This window comes from Mauremys reevesii, linkage group 2, assembly GCF_016161935.1.
Source record: "Mauremys reevesii isolate NIE-2019 linkage group 2, ASM1616193v1, whole genome shotgun sequence".
Lineage (NCBI taxonomy): Eukaryota > Metazoa > Chordata > Testudines > Geoemydidae > Mauremys > Mauremys reevesii.
The window spans coordinates 286,862,943-286,879,400 of NC_052624.1; positions in this window are offsets into that span (position 1 = coordinate 286,862,943).

Genomic DNA, 16,458 nt, shown 5'->3' on the forward strand with positions numbered 1-16,458 from the left:
ATGGACGGACGGGCGAGCGGGACGGGCGAGCGCGGGCAGGAGCGGGTCGGACGGGCGGGCGGGTCGGACGGGCGGGCGGGCGAGCGGCAGAGAGGAGCGGGTCAGACGGACGGACGGGCGAGCGGCGGCAGGAGTGGGTTGACGGGCGGGCGGCGCGGGCAGGAGCGGGTCAGACGGGCGGGCGGGCGAGCGGCGGGCAGGAGCGGGTCAGACGGGCGGGCGGGCGAGCGCGGGAGGAGCGGGTCAGACGGACGGACGGGCGAGCGCGGGCAGGAGCGGTCGGACGGGCGGGCGGGCGGGACGGGGTCGGGCGAGCGGCGGGAGGAGCGGTCAGACGGACGACGGGCGGGCGGGACGGGCGAGCGCGGGCAGGAGCGGGTCGGACGGGTGGGCGGGCGGGACGGGGTCGGGCGGCGGTGGGAGGAGCGGGTCAGACGGACGACGGGCGAGCAGCGGGAGGAGCGGGTCGGGCGGGAGGGCGGACAGGGGTCGGGCGAGCGGCGAGGAGCGGGTCGGACGGACGGACGGGCGAGCGCGGGCAGGAGCGGTTGGACGGGCGGGCGGGCGAGCGGCGGGAGGAGCGGGTTGGGGCGGGACGGGGTCGGGCGAGCGGCGGGAGGAGCGGGTCGGACGGACGGACGGGCGAGCGGCGGGCAGGAGGGTTGGACGGGCGAGCGCGGGAGGAGCGGGTCAGACAGACGGGCGGGCGAGCGCGGGCAGGAGCGGGTCAGACGGACGGGCGGGCGGGACGGGCGAGCGCGGCAGGAGCGGTCGGGCGGGCGGCGAGCGGCGGGAGGAGCGGGTCAGACGGACGGACGGGCGAGGGGCAGGCAGGAGCGGGTCGGACGGGCGGGCGGACGGGGTCGGGCGAGCGGTGGAGGAGCGGGTCAGACGGACGGACGGGCGGGCGGGACGGGCGAGCGCGTGCAGGAGTGGGTCAGACGGGCGGGCGGGCGAGCGCGGGAGGAGCGGGTCAGACGGACGGACGGGCGAGCGGCGGGAGGAGCGGGTCGGGCGGGAGGCAGGACGGGGTCGGGCGAGCGCGGGAGGAGCGGGTCGGACGGACGGACGGGCGAGCGCGGGCAGGAGCGGTTGGACGGGCGGCGGCGAGCGGTGGGAGGAGCGGGTCGGACGGGCGGACGGGGTCGGGCGAGCGGCGGGAGGAGCGGGTCGGACGGACGGATGGGTGAGCGCGGCAGGAGCGGTCAGACGGGCGGGCGGGCGAGCGCGGGCAGGCAGGAGCGGGTCAGACGGGCGGGCGGGCGAGCGCGGCAGGAGCGGTCAGACGGGCGGGCGGGCGAGCGGCGGGAGGAGCGGGTCAGACGGACGGACGGGCGAGCGCGGGCAGGAGCGGTCGGACGGGCGGGCGGGCGGACGGGGTCGGGCGAGCGGCGGGAGGAGCGGTCAGACGGACGACGGGCGGGCGGGACGGGCGAGCGCGGCAGGAGCGGTCGGACGGGTGGGCGGGCGGGACGGGGTCGGGCGAGCGGTGGGAGGAGCGGTCAGACGGACGACGGGCGAGCGGCGGGAGGAGCGGGTCGGGCGGGAGGGCGGGACGGGGTCGGGCGAGCGCGGGAGGAGCGGTCGGACGGACGGACGGGCGAGCGGCGGGCAGGAGCGGTTGGACGGGCGGGCGGGCGAGCGCGGGAGGAGCGGTCGGACGGACGGACGGGCGAAGCGGCGGGCAGGAGTGGGTTGACGGGCGAGCGGCGGGAGGAGCGGGTCAGACAGACGGGCGGGCGAGCGGCGGGCAGGAGCGGGTCAGACGGACGGGTGGGCGGGACGGGCGGCGGCGGCAGGAGCGGGTCGGACGGGCGGGCGGGCGAGCGGCGGGAGGAGCGGGTCAGACGGACGGACGGGCGAGGGGCAGGCAGGAGCGGGTCGGACGGGCGGGCGGACGGGCGAGCGCGTGCAGGAGCGGGTCAGACGGGCGGGCGGGCGAGCGGCGGGGAGGAGCGGGTCAGACGGGCGGACGGGCGAGCGGCGGGGAGGAGCGGGTCGGGCGGGAGGGCGGGACAGGGGTCGGGCGAGCGGCGGGGCGGAGCGGGTCAGACGGACGGACGGGCGAGCGACGGGCAGGAGCGGGTTGACGGGCGGGCGGGCGAGCGGGGGAGGAGCGGGTCGGACGGGCGGACGGGGTCGGGCGAGCGGCGGGGAGGAGCGGGTCGGACGGACGGATGGGTGAGCGGCGGGCAGGAGCGGGTCAGACGGGCGGGCGGGCGAGCGCGGCAGGAGCGGGTCGGACGGATGGGCGGACTGGACGGGGGTCAGGCAAGCGGCGGGGAGGAGCGGGTCAGACGGACGGACGGGCGGGCGGGACGGGCGAGTGGCGGGAGGAGCGGGTTGACGGGCGGGCGGGCGGGCGGACGGGGTCGGGCGAAGCGGCGGGAGGAGCGGTCGAACGGACGGACGGGCGAGCGCGGGCAGGAGCGGGTTGACGGGCGGGCGGGCGAGCGGCGGGAGGAGCGGGTCGGACGGGCGGACGGGGTCGGGCGAGCGCGGCAGGAACGGGTCGGACGGGCGGGACGGGGTCAGGCGAGCGCGGGAGGAGCGGGTCGGACGGGCGGGACGGGGTCAGGAGCAGCGGGAGGAGCGGTCAGACGGACGGGCGGGCGGGACGGGCGGGCAGGAGCGGTTGGACGGACGGGCGGGCGGGACGGGGTCAGGCGAGCGCGGGAGGAGCGGTCGGACGGACGGGCGGACGGGGTCGGGCGGCGGGCAGGAGCGGTCGGACGGACGGGCGGGCGGACGGGCGAGCGACGGGCAGGAGCGGGTCGCACGGGCGGGCGGGATGGGCGGGCGCGCGGGCAGGAGCGGGTCGGACGGGCGGGACTGGGGTCGGGCGAGCGGCGGGAGGAGCGGTCAGATGGACGGACGGGCGGGCGGACGGGCGAGTGGCGGGAGGAGCGGGTTGGACGGGCGGGCGGGACGGGCGGGCAGGAGCGGGTTGGACGGACGGACGGGCGGGCGGGACGGGGGTCGGGCGAGCGGCGGGCAGGAGCGGGTCGGACGGGCGGGCGGGACAGGGCGAGCGACGGGCAGGAGTGGGTCGGACGGGCGGGCGGGACGGGGGTCGTACGGGCGGGCGGGGAGGAGTGGAGTGAGTGAGAACCCGCAGAGAGCCGGGGAAGAGCCGTGGCACTGCATGGCCTGGAGTAGGTGGGAGGAGGAGAGGGGGATCCTTGCTCCCGGCCTGCAGCCCTGCTGAGGGACATTGTAGTTGCAGGAATGAGAGGGACGGACGCGAGATCGTGCCCCGGTCCCCTTTTAGGGCATTCTCTGTCCTCACTGGGCTTTGCAGCGTCTGCCCAGTCTGTGCCTGTCCCAGGCCTGCTCCCTGCTCCCTACCGAGCGGGCGCTGCCCCGTCTGCAGTGCCGTGCTGGCCTCTGGGCTGTCACCCGCTCCAAGCCCCGGGTCGCAGGCGCAGAGCGGCTGGAGAAGAGCTGTAACTGTGTCCCTTTCCCTGCGGTATCTTTGCAGAAGCTTTTGGCTGTGGACGATGCTGGTCTCTCTGGAACGAGCCCGGAGGCCCCCACGCCAGGCCCCGAGGGGCTGGAGAGGTATGGATCCCGGATGGGCAGATTGGGGAGCAGCGAGCCCGGGCCCCTGGCCCTGCCAGATGGCAGTTGCAAGCCCTGTCTAGGTCCATGAGTTGGCACAGCAGAGGGCTGGGCTCCCTTCCCGCTCGCACTGGTTGCTCTGCCAGGCTGCTTTAGGAAAGACAGATTTCCTGGGGGGCGGGGGGGGATTCTGCCCTGGCCAGCGCCCCCCGGGGTGACTCATACCTGGCCTGAAGGGCCGTGCACCACTCCTGCCCTGGGTGACGGCGAAGGGGATCTGCCGTGGGAGCACGTCCCACGCCCCTTGCACTGGTGTACGTGGCGACACGAGGCGCAGGCGGGAAGAGAGCGACAGGGGGCCAGAGCCCTGGGAACTGCACCCCGGTTTTCTTTCCAGGTCAGCACAAGAGTGGAGGCCCCGGGAGTCAGGAATGAGGCTCCCGCAGTTGCCTTTGGAAGTGACCCCTTCTGGCTGTGGAAGGGGTTAAATGGCCACCTCACCGGGGGTCCGCAGCCCGCTGGGGGTCGGGGAGCCCTTTCAGGGGGCTATGGAGTCCCGCGGCTGAAACCTGGTTCCCCCCAGCTCCAATGCTGAAGCCGGGAGCCCCCTGCCCACACCCTGTAGCCCCCCCCTCCCTGCCCCCTGAGCTGCCCCCCTCCCCACACAGCCCCGAGCAACCCCCTCCCTGCCCCCTGAGCTGCCCCCTCCCCCCACAGCCCCGAGCAACCCCCTCCCTGCCCCCTGAGCTGCCCCCTGCCCCCACACAGCCCCTAGCAACCCCCTCCCTGCCCCTGAGCTGCCCCCTCCCCACACAGCCCCGAGCAACCCCTCCCTGCACCCTGAGCTGCCCCTCCCCCACAGCCCCGAGCAACCCTCCCTGCCCCTGAGCTGCCCCTGCCCCACACAGCCCCTAGCAACCCCTGCCTGCACCCTGAGCTGCCCCCTGCCCCCACCCAGCCCCTAGCCACCCCTCCCTGCACCCTGAGCTGCCCCGCACCCAGCCCCTAGCTACCCCGCCCACGCAGCCCCTCCCTGCACCCTGAGCTGCCCCCTCCCCACACAGCCCCTAGCCACCCCTCCCTGCACCCTGAGCTGCCCCTGCCCCACACAGCCCCTAGCCACCCCTCCCTGCACCCTGAGCTACCCCCTCCCACACAGCCCCTAGCCACCCCTCCCTGCACCCTGAGCTGCCCCGCACCCAGCCCCTAGCTACCCCGCCCACGCAGCCCCTCCCTGCACCCTGAGCTTCCCCTGCCCCACACAGCCCCTAGCCACCCCTCCCTGCACCCTGAGCTGCCCCCTCCCCACAGCCCCTAGCCCCCTCCCTGCACCCTGAGCTGCCCCGCACCCACACAGCCCCTAGCAAGCCCCTCCCTGCATCCTGAGCTACCCCCTCCCACACAGCCCCTAGCCACCCCCACCCTGCACCCTGAGCTGCCCCCTCCCCACACAGCCCCTAGCTACTCCTCCCTGCACCCTGAGCTGCTCCCCACCCGCACCCAGCCCCTAGCTACCCCCTCCCTGCACCTGAGCTACCCCCGCCCCACACAGCCCCTAGCGACCCCTCCCTGCACCCTGAGCTGCCCCCTGCCCCCACAGCCCCTAGCTACCCCTCCTGCACCCTGAGCTACCCCTGCCCCACACAGCCCCTAGCCACCCCTCCCTGCACCCTGAGCTGCCCCGCACCCAGCCCCTAGCTATCCCCTCCTTGCACCCTGAGCTACCCCCTGCCCCCACACAGCCCCTAGCCACCCCTCCCTGCACCCTGAGCTGCCTCCTCTCTGCACCCTGAGCGCCCCCCCCGCCCACACACAGCCCCTGTAACGATGCTGGTTCTGGCGGGACCCAGCTGAGCGTGCCAATTCAGAACAAATTGCTTAAAACAGGGTAGCCGCAGCCCAAGGCTGGGGTTCCTTTGCACACCCAGGCAAACCAAACCAGCCAGACAGAGAGGACTTAGGTCTCACCCCACTGGCTAACCACAAGTCACACAAGCAATTTCCTCAGACACTCCAGTTTCCCAGTATCCCCACCAGTGCTACTCGTCCTGGGGACGAATGGTTATGAAAACCAACACCCCAGTAAAAGAAAAAAGGTTCTCTCGATTCGAAAGAATCAAGGCCCAGACCCAGGTCAATACACAAATCAGATCTTACCCCCAAATCACACTGTTGCCAGTCCTTTAGAATCTAAAATCTAAAGGTTGATTCATAAAAGGGAAAAGATAGAGATGGGAGCTAGAATTGGAATCAGTTACATCCAGTAATGGCAAAGTTCTTGGTTCAGGCTTGTAGCAGTGATGGAATAAACTGCAGGTTCAAATCAAGTCTCTGGAACATCCCCCACTGGGATGGGTCATTCAGTCCTTTGTTCAGAGCTTCAGCTTGTAGCAAAGTCCCTCCAGAGGTCAGAAGCAGGACTTAAGACAAGATGGAGATGAGGCATCAGCCTTTTATAGGCTTTTCCAGGTGTAAGAACCTCTTTGTTCTTAATGTGGAAAATTACAGCAAAATGGAGTCTGGAGTCACATGGGCCAGTCCCTGCACTTTGCTGAGTTACAGGGTGTATCTGCCTTCTCTCCATGGGTCAATTGTGTAGCTGATGGTCCTTAATGGGTCATCAAGCTGGCTGGGCAGAGATGACACCAACTTGGCTGGGGTGTCACCCAGAAGCACAGCACAAGTTTGAAATATAAACAGTGTAGAGCCAATATTCATAAGAACATAAGAACATAAGAAAGGCCGTACCGGGTCAGACCAAAGGTCCATCCAGCCCAGTATCTGTCTACCGACAGTGGCCAATGCCAGGTGCCCCTGAGGGAGTGAACCTAACAGGCAATGATCAAATGATCTCTCTCCTGCCATCCATCTCCATCCTCTGACGAACAGAGGCTAGGGACACCAATCTTACCCATCCTGGCTAATAGCCATTTATGGACTTAGCCACCATGAATTTATCCAGTCCCCTTTTAAACATTGTTATAGTCCTAGCCCTCACAACCTCCTCAGGTAAGGAGTTCCACAAGTTGACTGTGCGCTGCGTGAAGAAGAACTTCCTTTTATTTGTTTTAAACCTGCTGCCTATTAATTTCATTTGGTGACCCCTAGTTCTTGTATTATGGGAATAAGTAAATAACTTTTCCTTATCCACTTTCTCAACATCACTCATGATTTTATATACCTCTATCATGTCCCCCCTTAGTCTTCTCTTTTCCAAACTGAAGAGTCCTAGCCTCTTTAATCTTTCCTCATATGGGACCTTCTCTAAACCCCTAATCATTTTAGTTGCTCTTTTCTGAACCTTTTCTAGTGCTAGAATATCTTTTTTGAGGTGAGGAGACCACATCTGTACACAGTATTCAAGATGTGGGCGTACCATGGATTTATATAAGGGCAATAATATATTCTCAGTCTTATTCTCTATCCCCTTTTTAATGATTCCTAACATCCTGTTTGCTTTTTTGACCGCCTCTGCACACTGCGTGGACATCTTCAGAGAACTATCCACGATAACTCCAAGATCTTTTTCCTGTCTCGTTGTAGCTAAATTAGCCCCCATCATGTTGTATGTATAGTTGGGGTTATTTTTTCCAATGTGCATTACTTTACATTTATCCACATTAAATTTCATTTGCCATTTTGTTGCCCAATCACTTAGTTTTGTGAGATCTTTTTGAAGTTCTTCACAATCTGCTTTGGTCTTAACTATCTTGAGTAGTTTAGTATCATCTGCAAACTTTGCCACCTCACTGTTTACCCCTTTCTCCAGATCATTTTATGAATAAATTGAATAGGATTGGTCCTAGGACTGACCCTTGGGGAACACCACTAGTTACCCCTCTCCATTCTGAGAATTTACCATTAATTCCTACCCTTTGTTCCCTGTCCTTTAACCAGTTCTCAATCCATGAAAGGACCTTTCCTTTTATCCCATAACAGCTTAATTTACGTAAGAGCCTTTGGTGAGGGACCTTGTCAAAGGCTTTCTGGAAATCTAAGTACACTATGTCCACCGGATCCCCCTTGTCCACATGTTTGTTGACCCCTTCAAAGAACTCTAATAGATTAGTAAGACACGATTTACAGAAACCATGTTGACTATTGCTCAAGAGTTTATGTTTTTCTATGTGTCTGACAATTTTATTCTTTACTATTGTTTCAACTAATTTGCCCGGTACCGACGTTAGACTTACCGGTCTGTAATTGCCGGATCACCCCTAGAGCCCTTTTTAAATATTGGCGTTACATTAGCTAACTTCCAGTCATTGGGTACGAAGCCGATTTAAAGGACAGGTTACAAACCTTAGTTAATAGTTCCATAACTTCACATTTGAGTTCTTTCAGAACTCTTGGGTGAATGCCATCTGGTCCCGTGACTTGTTAATGTTGAGTTTATCAATTAATTCCAAAACCTCCTCTACTGATACTTCAATCTGTGACAGTTCCTCAGATTTGTCACCTACAAAGCCAGCTCAGGTTTGGGAATCTCTAACATCCTCAGCCGTGAAGACTGAGGCAAAGAATCCATTTAGTTTCTCCGCAATGACTTTATCATCTTTAAGTGCTCCTTTTGTATTTTCATCGTCAAGGGGCCCCACTGGTTGTTTAGCAGGCTTCCTGCTTCTGATGTACTTAAAAAACATTTTGTTATTACCTTTGGAGTTTTGGGCTAGCCGTTCTTCAAACTCCTCTTTGGCTTTTCTTATTACACTCTTGCACTTAAGTTGGCAGTGTTTGTGCTCCTTTCTATTTGCCTCACTGGGATTTGACTTCCACTTTTTAAAGGAAGTCTTTTTATCTTTCACTGCTTCTTTTACATGGTGGTTAAGCCACGGTGGCTCTTTTTTAGTTCTTTTACAGTTTTTCTTAATTTGGGGTATACATTGAAGTTGGGCCTCTATTATGGTGTCTTTAAAAGGGCCCACGAACTTGCAGGGATTTCACTTTAGTCAATGTACCTTTTAACTTTTGTCTAACTAACCCCTCATTTTTGTATAGTTCCCCTTTGAAATTAAAGGCCACAGTGTTGGGCAGTTGGGATGTTCTTCCCACCACAGGGATGTTGAATGCTATTGTATTATGGTCACTATTTCCAAGCGGTCCTGCTATAGTTACCTCTTGGACCAGCTCCTGCGCTCCACTCAGGATTAAATCTAGAGTCGCCCTTGTGGGTTCCCGTATCAGCTGCTCCATGAAGCAGTCATTTAAAGTATCGAGAAATTTTATCTCTGCATTTCGTCCTGAAGTGAAATGTTCCCAGTCAATATGGGGATAATTGAAATCCCCCACTATTATTGGGTTCTTAATTTTGATAGCCTCTCTAATTTCCCTTAGCATTTCATCATCACTATTACTGTCCTGGTCAGGTGGTCGATAATAGATCCCTAATGTTATATTTTTACTAGAGCATGAAATTTCTATCCATAGAGACTCTATGGAACCTGTGGATTCGCTTAAGATTTTTACTTCATTTGAATCTACACTTTCTTTAACATATAGTGCCACTCCTCCCCCTGCACGGCCTGTTCTGTCCTTCCTATATATTTTGTACCCCGGAATGATTGTGTCCCATTGATTGCTCTCAGTCCACCAGGTTTCTGTGATGCCTATTATATCAATATCCTCCTTTATCACAAGGCACTCTAGTTCACCCATCTTATTATTTAGACTTCTGGCATTTGTGTACAAGCACTTTAAAAACTTGTCCCTGTTTATTAGCCTGCCTTTTTCTGATGTGCCAGATTCTTTTTTATGTGACTGTTCATCATCTGATCCGGCCCTTACATTATATTTCTCATTCCTCTGCTCCTGACTATAACCTGGAGATTCTCTATCATCAGACTCTCCCTAAGAGAAGTCTGTGTCCGATCCACACGCTTCTCTGCAGCAGTCGGCTTTCCCCCATCACCTAGTTTAAAACTGCTCTACAACCTTTTTAATGTTTAGCGCCAGCAGTCTGGTTCCACTTTGGTTTAGGTGGATCCCATCTCTCCTGTATAGGCTCCTCCCATCCCAGAAGTTTCCCCAGTTCCTAATGAACGTGAACCCCTCCTCTCTACACCATCGTCTCATCCACGCATTGAGACTCTGAAGCTCTGCCTGCCTACCCGGCCCCTGGAACCGGGAGCATTTCTGAAAATGCCACCATAGAGGTCCTGGATTTCAGTCTCTTCCCTAGCAGCCTAAATTTGGCTTCCAGGACATCTCTCCTACCCTTCCCTATGTCATTGGTACCTACATGTACCACGACCACTGGCTCCTCCCCAGCACTACACATAAGTCTATCTAGATGCCTCGAGAGATCCGCAACCTTCGCACCAGGCAGGCAAGTCACCATACGGTTCTCCCGGTCATCACAGACCCAGCTATCTATATTTCTAATAATCGAATCTCCCATTACTAACACCTGCCTTTTCCTAGAAACTGGAGTTCCCTCCCCCGGAGAGGCAACCTCAGTGCGAGAGGCAACCCCAGCACCATCTGGAAGGAGGGTCCCAACTACGGGAAGGTTTCCCTCTGCTCCCATTGACTGCTCTACTTCCCTGGGCCCTTCTTCCTCCTCAACAGCACAGGTGGGAGGTGGGACAATTCTACAGTGTCCCGGAAAGCCTCATCAACATACCTCTCTGCCTCTCTCAGCTCCTCCAGTTCCGCCACCCTGGCCTCCAAAATCCGTACATGGTCTCTGAGGGCCAGGAGCTCCTTGCACCGACTGCACACATACGCCACCCGCCCACAGGGCAGGTAATCATACATGCTACACTCAGTGCAATAAACTGGATAGCCCCCACTCTGCTGCTGGGCTTCTGCCTGCATTGTCTCCTAGTTAGTGAAAGGCTGGTTTACAGAAAGTAGTTTTGGAATGTAGTTTGGTTTATAGGTTTTAGGATTTCAGGGGGGGCTACAGGGAAGGGGTTATGGCCAAACTCCCTTGCGAAACTCCCTGTTAGCAGCCCCTGTTCGCAAAGCCATAACTTCAACTACAAAATGATACAGACACACAGACAGCATAATCCTAACCAGCAACCCAGAACCTGGTCTTAGACACCTTATTTGATCCCCTTTATACATGATTTGGTGCCACTACAGGACTTTGGTTGCAACCATGTTCTGTATCAATAATCAATCAATCAAAGGGGGGAGGGATTGCTCAGTGGTTTGAGCATTGGCCTGTGTCACGGAGTCCCTGGGCGCTGCTCTGGAACTGCTCCCCACCAAGCCAGGCAGGACTCTGGGGAGCCTCCTCTCCCTTGGAGCAGCCTGTCTGCAGGGCAAGAAGCTCCCACGGCTTCACCTCCTGGGTCTCTCCTTGGAGCATTCAGCATCCTCTGCCCCTCCGTGCGCTTCCCACACAGCGGGGTCCTGGGGAAGCCAGAGGGTCCTGCACCCCACACTTCGCAGTCAGACGTGACTCTCAGCCAGCCAGTAACACAGAGGTTTATTCGATGACAGGAACAGGGTCTAAAACAGAGCTTGTAGGTACAGAGAACCGGACCCCTCGGCCGGGTCCATTCTGGGGGGCAGTGAGCCAGACCCCCACGTCTGCCCTCACTCCTCGTCCCCAGCCAGCTCCAGACTGACACCCCCTCCAGCCCCTCCTCTCTGGCCTTTGTCTCTTTCCCGGGCCAGGAGGTCACCTGACCTCTTTGTTTTTCCACACCTTTAGCACCCCCTTGCAGGGGGGAAGGGCCTGGCCATTAGTTGCCATGGAGACAGAGTGTCGGCCAGAAATTGAGACCCCCCCCAGTATTCAGGGAAACATTAAGAACAGTCCCACTTCATCACATCTCTCCCCCCTTCGAGACCGAACTGAGCGAGGTCACTCCAGCCAGTGACCTGGGGAAGTTCGAACCCACCAACGCTCCCAGGGATGCCCCAGCACCTCTCCCATTCCTTGGGGTGAGTTACCCCAGGACAGCCCAGTCTCACGCCCTCCCTTAGGTCGGGGGTGCTCGATGGCACTTGCAGGCCGCATGTGGGAAGGTTTATGCGGCTCGAACCCTTTTGCCACCCCAATACGCTTGGGGTTCAAACTGGGATGGGGTCTGTGACGGAGCGATTCTGGCGGGACCCAACTGAGGTACCAAATCAGGACCAATTGCTTAAACAGGGCAGTCACAGCCCTAGGCTGGGGTTTTTCCACCTCTAAGGCAAACCAAACCAGCCAGACAAAAAGGACTTTGGTCTCACCCCACTGGCTAACCACAAGTCACACAAGCAATTTCCTTAGACACTCCAGTCTCCCAGTATCACCACCAGTGCACTCGTCCTGGGGATGAATGGTTATGAAAACCAACACCCCAATAAAAGGAAAAGGTTCTCTCGATCCCAAAGGACCAAGCCCCAGACCCTGGTCAATATACACATCAGATCTTACCCACAAATCACGCTGTTGCCAATCCTTTAGAATCTAAAATCTAAAGGTTTATTTACAAAGGGAAAAAGGTAGAGATGAGAGGTAGAATTGGTTAAATGGAATCAATTACATACAGTAATGGCAAAGTTCTTAGTTCAGGCTTGCAGCAGTGATGGAGTAAACTGCAGGTTCAAATCAAGTCTCTCGAACATCCCCCGCTGGGATGGGTCCTCAGTCCCTTGTGTAGAGCTTCAGCTTGTAGCAAAGTCCCTCCAGAGGTAAGGAGCAGGACTGAAGACAAGATGGAGATGATGCATCAGCCTTATATAGGCTTTTCCAGGTGTAAGAATCTCTTTGTCCTTACTGTGGAAAATCACAGCAAAATGGAGTCTGGAGTCACATGGGCAAGTCCCTGCACTTTGCTGAGTCACAAGGCGTGTCTGCCTCCTCTCCATGGGTCAATTGTGTAGCTGATGGTCCTTAATGGGCCATCAAACAGGCTGGGCAGAGCTAACACCAGCTTGTCTGGGATGCTTCCCCCAGAAGCACAGCACCAACTTAAAATACAGACAGCGCAGAGCCAACATTCATAACTTCAACTAAAAATGACACAGACACACAGACAGCATAATTATAACCAGCAACCCATAACCTGCTCTTAGACACCTTATATGACCCCCTTTAGATCAGATTTGGTGCCACTACAGGACCTTGGTTGCAACCATGTTCTATATGGTCCCAATTTATATCAATAACGTCACAGGGTCGTCTCCCAGCGCCCTGGGCTGCGATTCGGGCTCCCTTGGTTAAGAGCCCCCATCTTGGCCTTGGCCAGCTCTGGGCTTGGGCAGCCGCTCCCCACCTTGTGGCCCAGATACAACACCTCTGCCGTCCCCACCTTGCACTGTCCAGCTGTTACCGTCAGTCCCACCTCCTTGGGGCAGCCCAGCCCCCTCCTCACCTGGGACACCTGTTCCTCCCAGGGCTGGCTAAAGATGCACATGTCATCAGTGTCTGCCAGGGCCAGGTTCTCCATCCCCCTCACCTTGTCTAGAATCTCCCCAGGCCTAGGCATGGGGTCGGCATCGCACACCGTGATGGCTTTAAGCTTCCGATAGCATCCCCTTGCAACCCCTAATTATCCCCTCCCTGAGCTGCCCCCTGCCCTCACACAGCCCCTAATTACACCCTCCCTGCCCCCTGAGCAGCTCCCCCGCCCACACACAGCCCCTCGCTGCCCCCGAGCGGATTTCAGACTCTTTGCACTGAGTCTCCGCTTTGAGTTCTATGTTTTGGTTGCGTCTCCCCAGAGCCTGGACAGGCTGGGTGACCTGTGAGTGAGTCGGGGTGGAGGTGACGCTGCCTCCCTGGACCCCGCTGTGCGGACTTGGCTCGAGCCCCGCCAGCCCTTGCCCCCCCCAAATAGAAGTAAAACTATGACTATGCCCAAGGGTCCCCCCCACCTTGCTGGGCCCTGGCGTTTTTTATAGTATCTTGGGGGGGGGGGGGGCTCATCAAGAAGGCGTGTGAGACCCCCGACCTAAGGTGCAGCTACGCTGCAAAAACCCAGGTGGGACCAGTCCCTAGGGAGCCCCTGGGGGATGGGGGTGGGGATCCTAGGGGGTGGGGTGGGGCCTGGCCCGCGGGCGCCCCGGGGGTTGGGGGTGGGGGCCCTGGAGGTGGGGAGGAGCTGGCCCCAGGCAGCCCCGGGGGCTGGGGGTGGGGATCCTAGGGGGTGGGGCCGGCCCCAGGCAGCCCCGGGGGCTGGGGGTGGGGATCCTAGGGGGGGGGGCGGGGCCGGCCCCCGGCGGCCCCGGGAGCTGGGGGTGGGGATCCTAGGGGTGGGAGGGCCGGCCCCAGGCGGCCCCTGGGGACTGGGGTGGGGATCCTAGGGGTGGGGAGGGGCTGGCCCAGGCGGCCCCGGGGGCTGGCGGTGGGGATCCTAGGGGGTGGGGAGGGGCTGGCCCCAGGCGGCCCCGGGGGCTGGGGGTGGGGATCCTAGGGGGTGGGGAGGGGCTGGCCCCAGGCCCGGGGCTGGGGTGGGGATCCTAGGGGTGGGAGGGGCCGGCCCCAGGCGGCCCCGGGGGCTGGCGGTGGGGATCCTAGGGGGTGGGGAGGGGCTGGCCCCAGGCGGCCCCGGGGGCTGGGGGTGGGGATCCTAGGGGGTGGGGAGGGACCGGCCCCAGGCGGCCCCGGGGGCTGGGGGTGGGGAGGGGCCCCGATTGCTCCCGGCAGGGCACCCTGTGGCGCTGCCCCCCATAGCGCTCCCCGTGCCCTGTCCTTGCGCCCAGGGACTGGAAGAGGAGCGAGTGGCAGGCCTGGAGGCTGGAAGTGCGGGAGCAGCTGCTCGCCCTGCGCCGCTGGCTGGACGCCATGGAGAAGAGGCTCCCGGCCCTGCCCCACGGAGACCCCGGCCCAGAGGTGAGAGCCAGGGCAAGCTGGGGGCCGGGAGCTACAGCCCCCTGCCCGGAGCCCCCGGCAGCGCGCTGGGAGCCCAGCTGGCCACAGGGCTCCCACTGGATCTCCACCTGCCGGGCTCCCCGGGGCTGCCCAGCATCCAGCCTCCCTGCCCGAGGGGGCTCAGCCTGCCCAGCCCGGCCCCACGGCCCGGCCCCACGGCCCGGCCCCACCTGCCGTCACACGCTTGGGCTGCATGGGGGGTGACGGGCACAGCCCCATCCCGGGCCCTTTTCTACCTGCCCTAGGCAGCGCTGTCAGGGGGCCCTCCCTCCCCAGACCCATGTGTCCTGCCCTGCCCCCCATCCATGTGTCCCTGCCCAACCCTTCCCCCCCGACCCATGTGTCCCTGCCTAGCCCCCGCATCCATGTGTCCCTGCCCAGCCCTCCCGCCCCAGACCCATGTGTCCTGTCCAGCCCCCCCGACCCATGTGTCCCTGCCCCGCCCCCATCCATGTGTCCCTGCCCAGCCCTCCTCCCCACAGACCCATGATCTCTGCCCAGCCCCCCATCCATGTGTCCCTGCCCAGCCCTCCCTCCCCAGACCCATGTGTCCTGCCCTGCCCCCCATCCATGTGTCCCTGCCCAACCCTCCCCCCCGACCCATGTGTCCCTGCCCAGCCCCCAGACCCACGTGTCCCTGCCTAGCCCCGCATCCATGTGTCCCTGCCCAGCCCTCCTCCCCAGACCCATGTGTCCTGTCCAGCCCCCGACCCATGTGTCCCTGCCCAGCCCTCCCCACAGACCCATGATCTCTGACCCGCCCCCCATCCAGGTGTCCTGCCCAGCCCCCCCATCCATCTGTCCCTGCCCAGCCCTCCGCCACCAGACCCATGTGACCCGGCCCAGCCTTCCCCTGCCCCCAGACCCATGTGTCCCTACCAGTCTGCCCTCCTGGACCCATGTGACCTTGCCCAGCCCTCCCACCCCCGATCCATTTGTCCCAACTCAGCTGCTCTCCTGGACCCATGTGGCCCTGTTCACCTCCCCCGGCCCCAGACCCATGTGACCGTGCCAAGCTCCCCCCCCACCCACCCACCCACCTGGACCCGTGTGTCCCTGCCGAGCCTGTACCCCCAGGTGACCCTGCCCAGCTCCCCACCTCCCAGACTCGTGTGTCCCTGTCCAGCCTCTGCTCCACTTCCCCCCATGCCCGTGGGTCCCTGCTCAGCCTGTGCCCCCATGTGGAAGTGCCTGTGTCCTGCCCGGCCCTGCCGCGTGGTGTGCAGGGAGTTAACGCGTCCCCCTCCTCTGGCCCAGCTGCCCAGCGCTGCCCTGGCCGGCCCCTCCCCGCCAGGCAGCGGGGTGAATGGGATCCTTCCCCGCCGCCCTTTGTTCCGGCCTGGCCTCACACGGCTCCCTCCGCATCCATGACAGCACAAACTGAAAGGGCCATTCATCCCAGCCCCCGCACAGACAAAGCCAGCCGCAAACCCCACCCAACGCCCAGATCCGAGGCCGCAGATCCCAGCCGCCTGGGCTCAGCTCGACTCCCCCCTGGCCTAGCGGGGGGACGGAGCCCCCTGCCCGGGGGGGGGGGGGAGGGAGTGTGCCCTGCCCTGGGGAAGGAGAGCACAGGCCTGCCCCTCCCTAGCAGGCAGGAGAGCCCCCGGCACATGGGGCTCAAGGAGCATCCTGCGTGGCGTTCAGCCTGAGCTCCTGTGGGCCACGGGGACGGAGCAAAGGGTTTGAGTGGGGGCTGGCAGGGTGAGGGGGGTGGGGGGCAGGCCGGCTGGCAGGGGTAGGGGCGTTGGGTGGATGAACCCGGGGCTGGAGGAGGAGCAGCCACAGAGTCTGGGAAGTGGGGGCCAGGCACAGAGGGGTCCTGCCCGCTGGCTCTGTCTGGCACTCGGCTCCAAGCCCCTGGCTGGGCGCTCAGAGCAGGGCAGCAGGCGGGCTGCAGAGCCGCGGGATGGGACAGAGCTGGTCAGCGAGAGCTCAGGCACCCGCCCGCCGCACGGGGTGCCCCACAATATGCTAATACCCCCACTGCAAACCCCGCTCTGACTTGCTGCCCCCCCACCGTCCCCCTCTTCGGCACAGCCCTCGCTGGGCGGGGGAGCGCTTGAACGAGTCCCACCCAT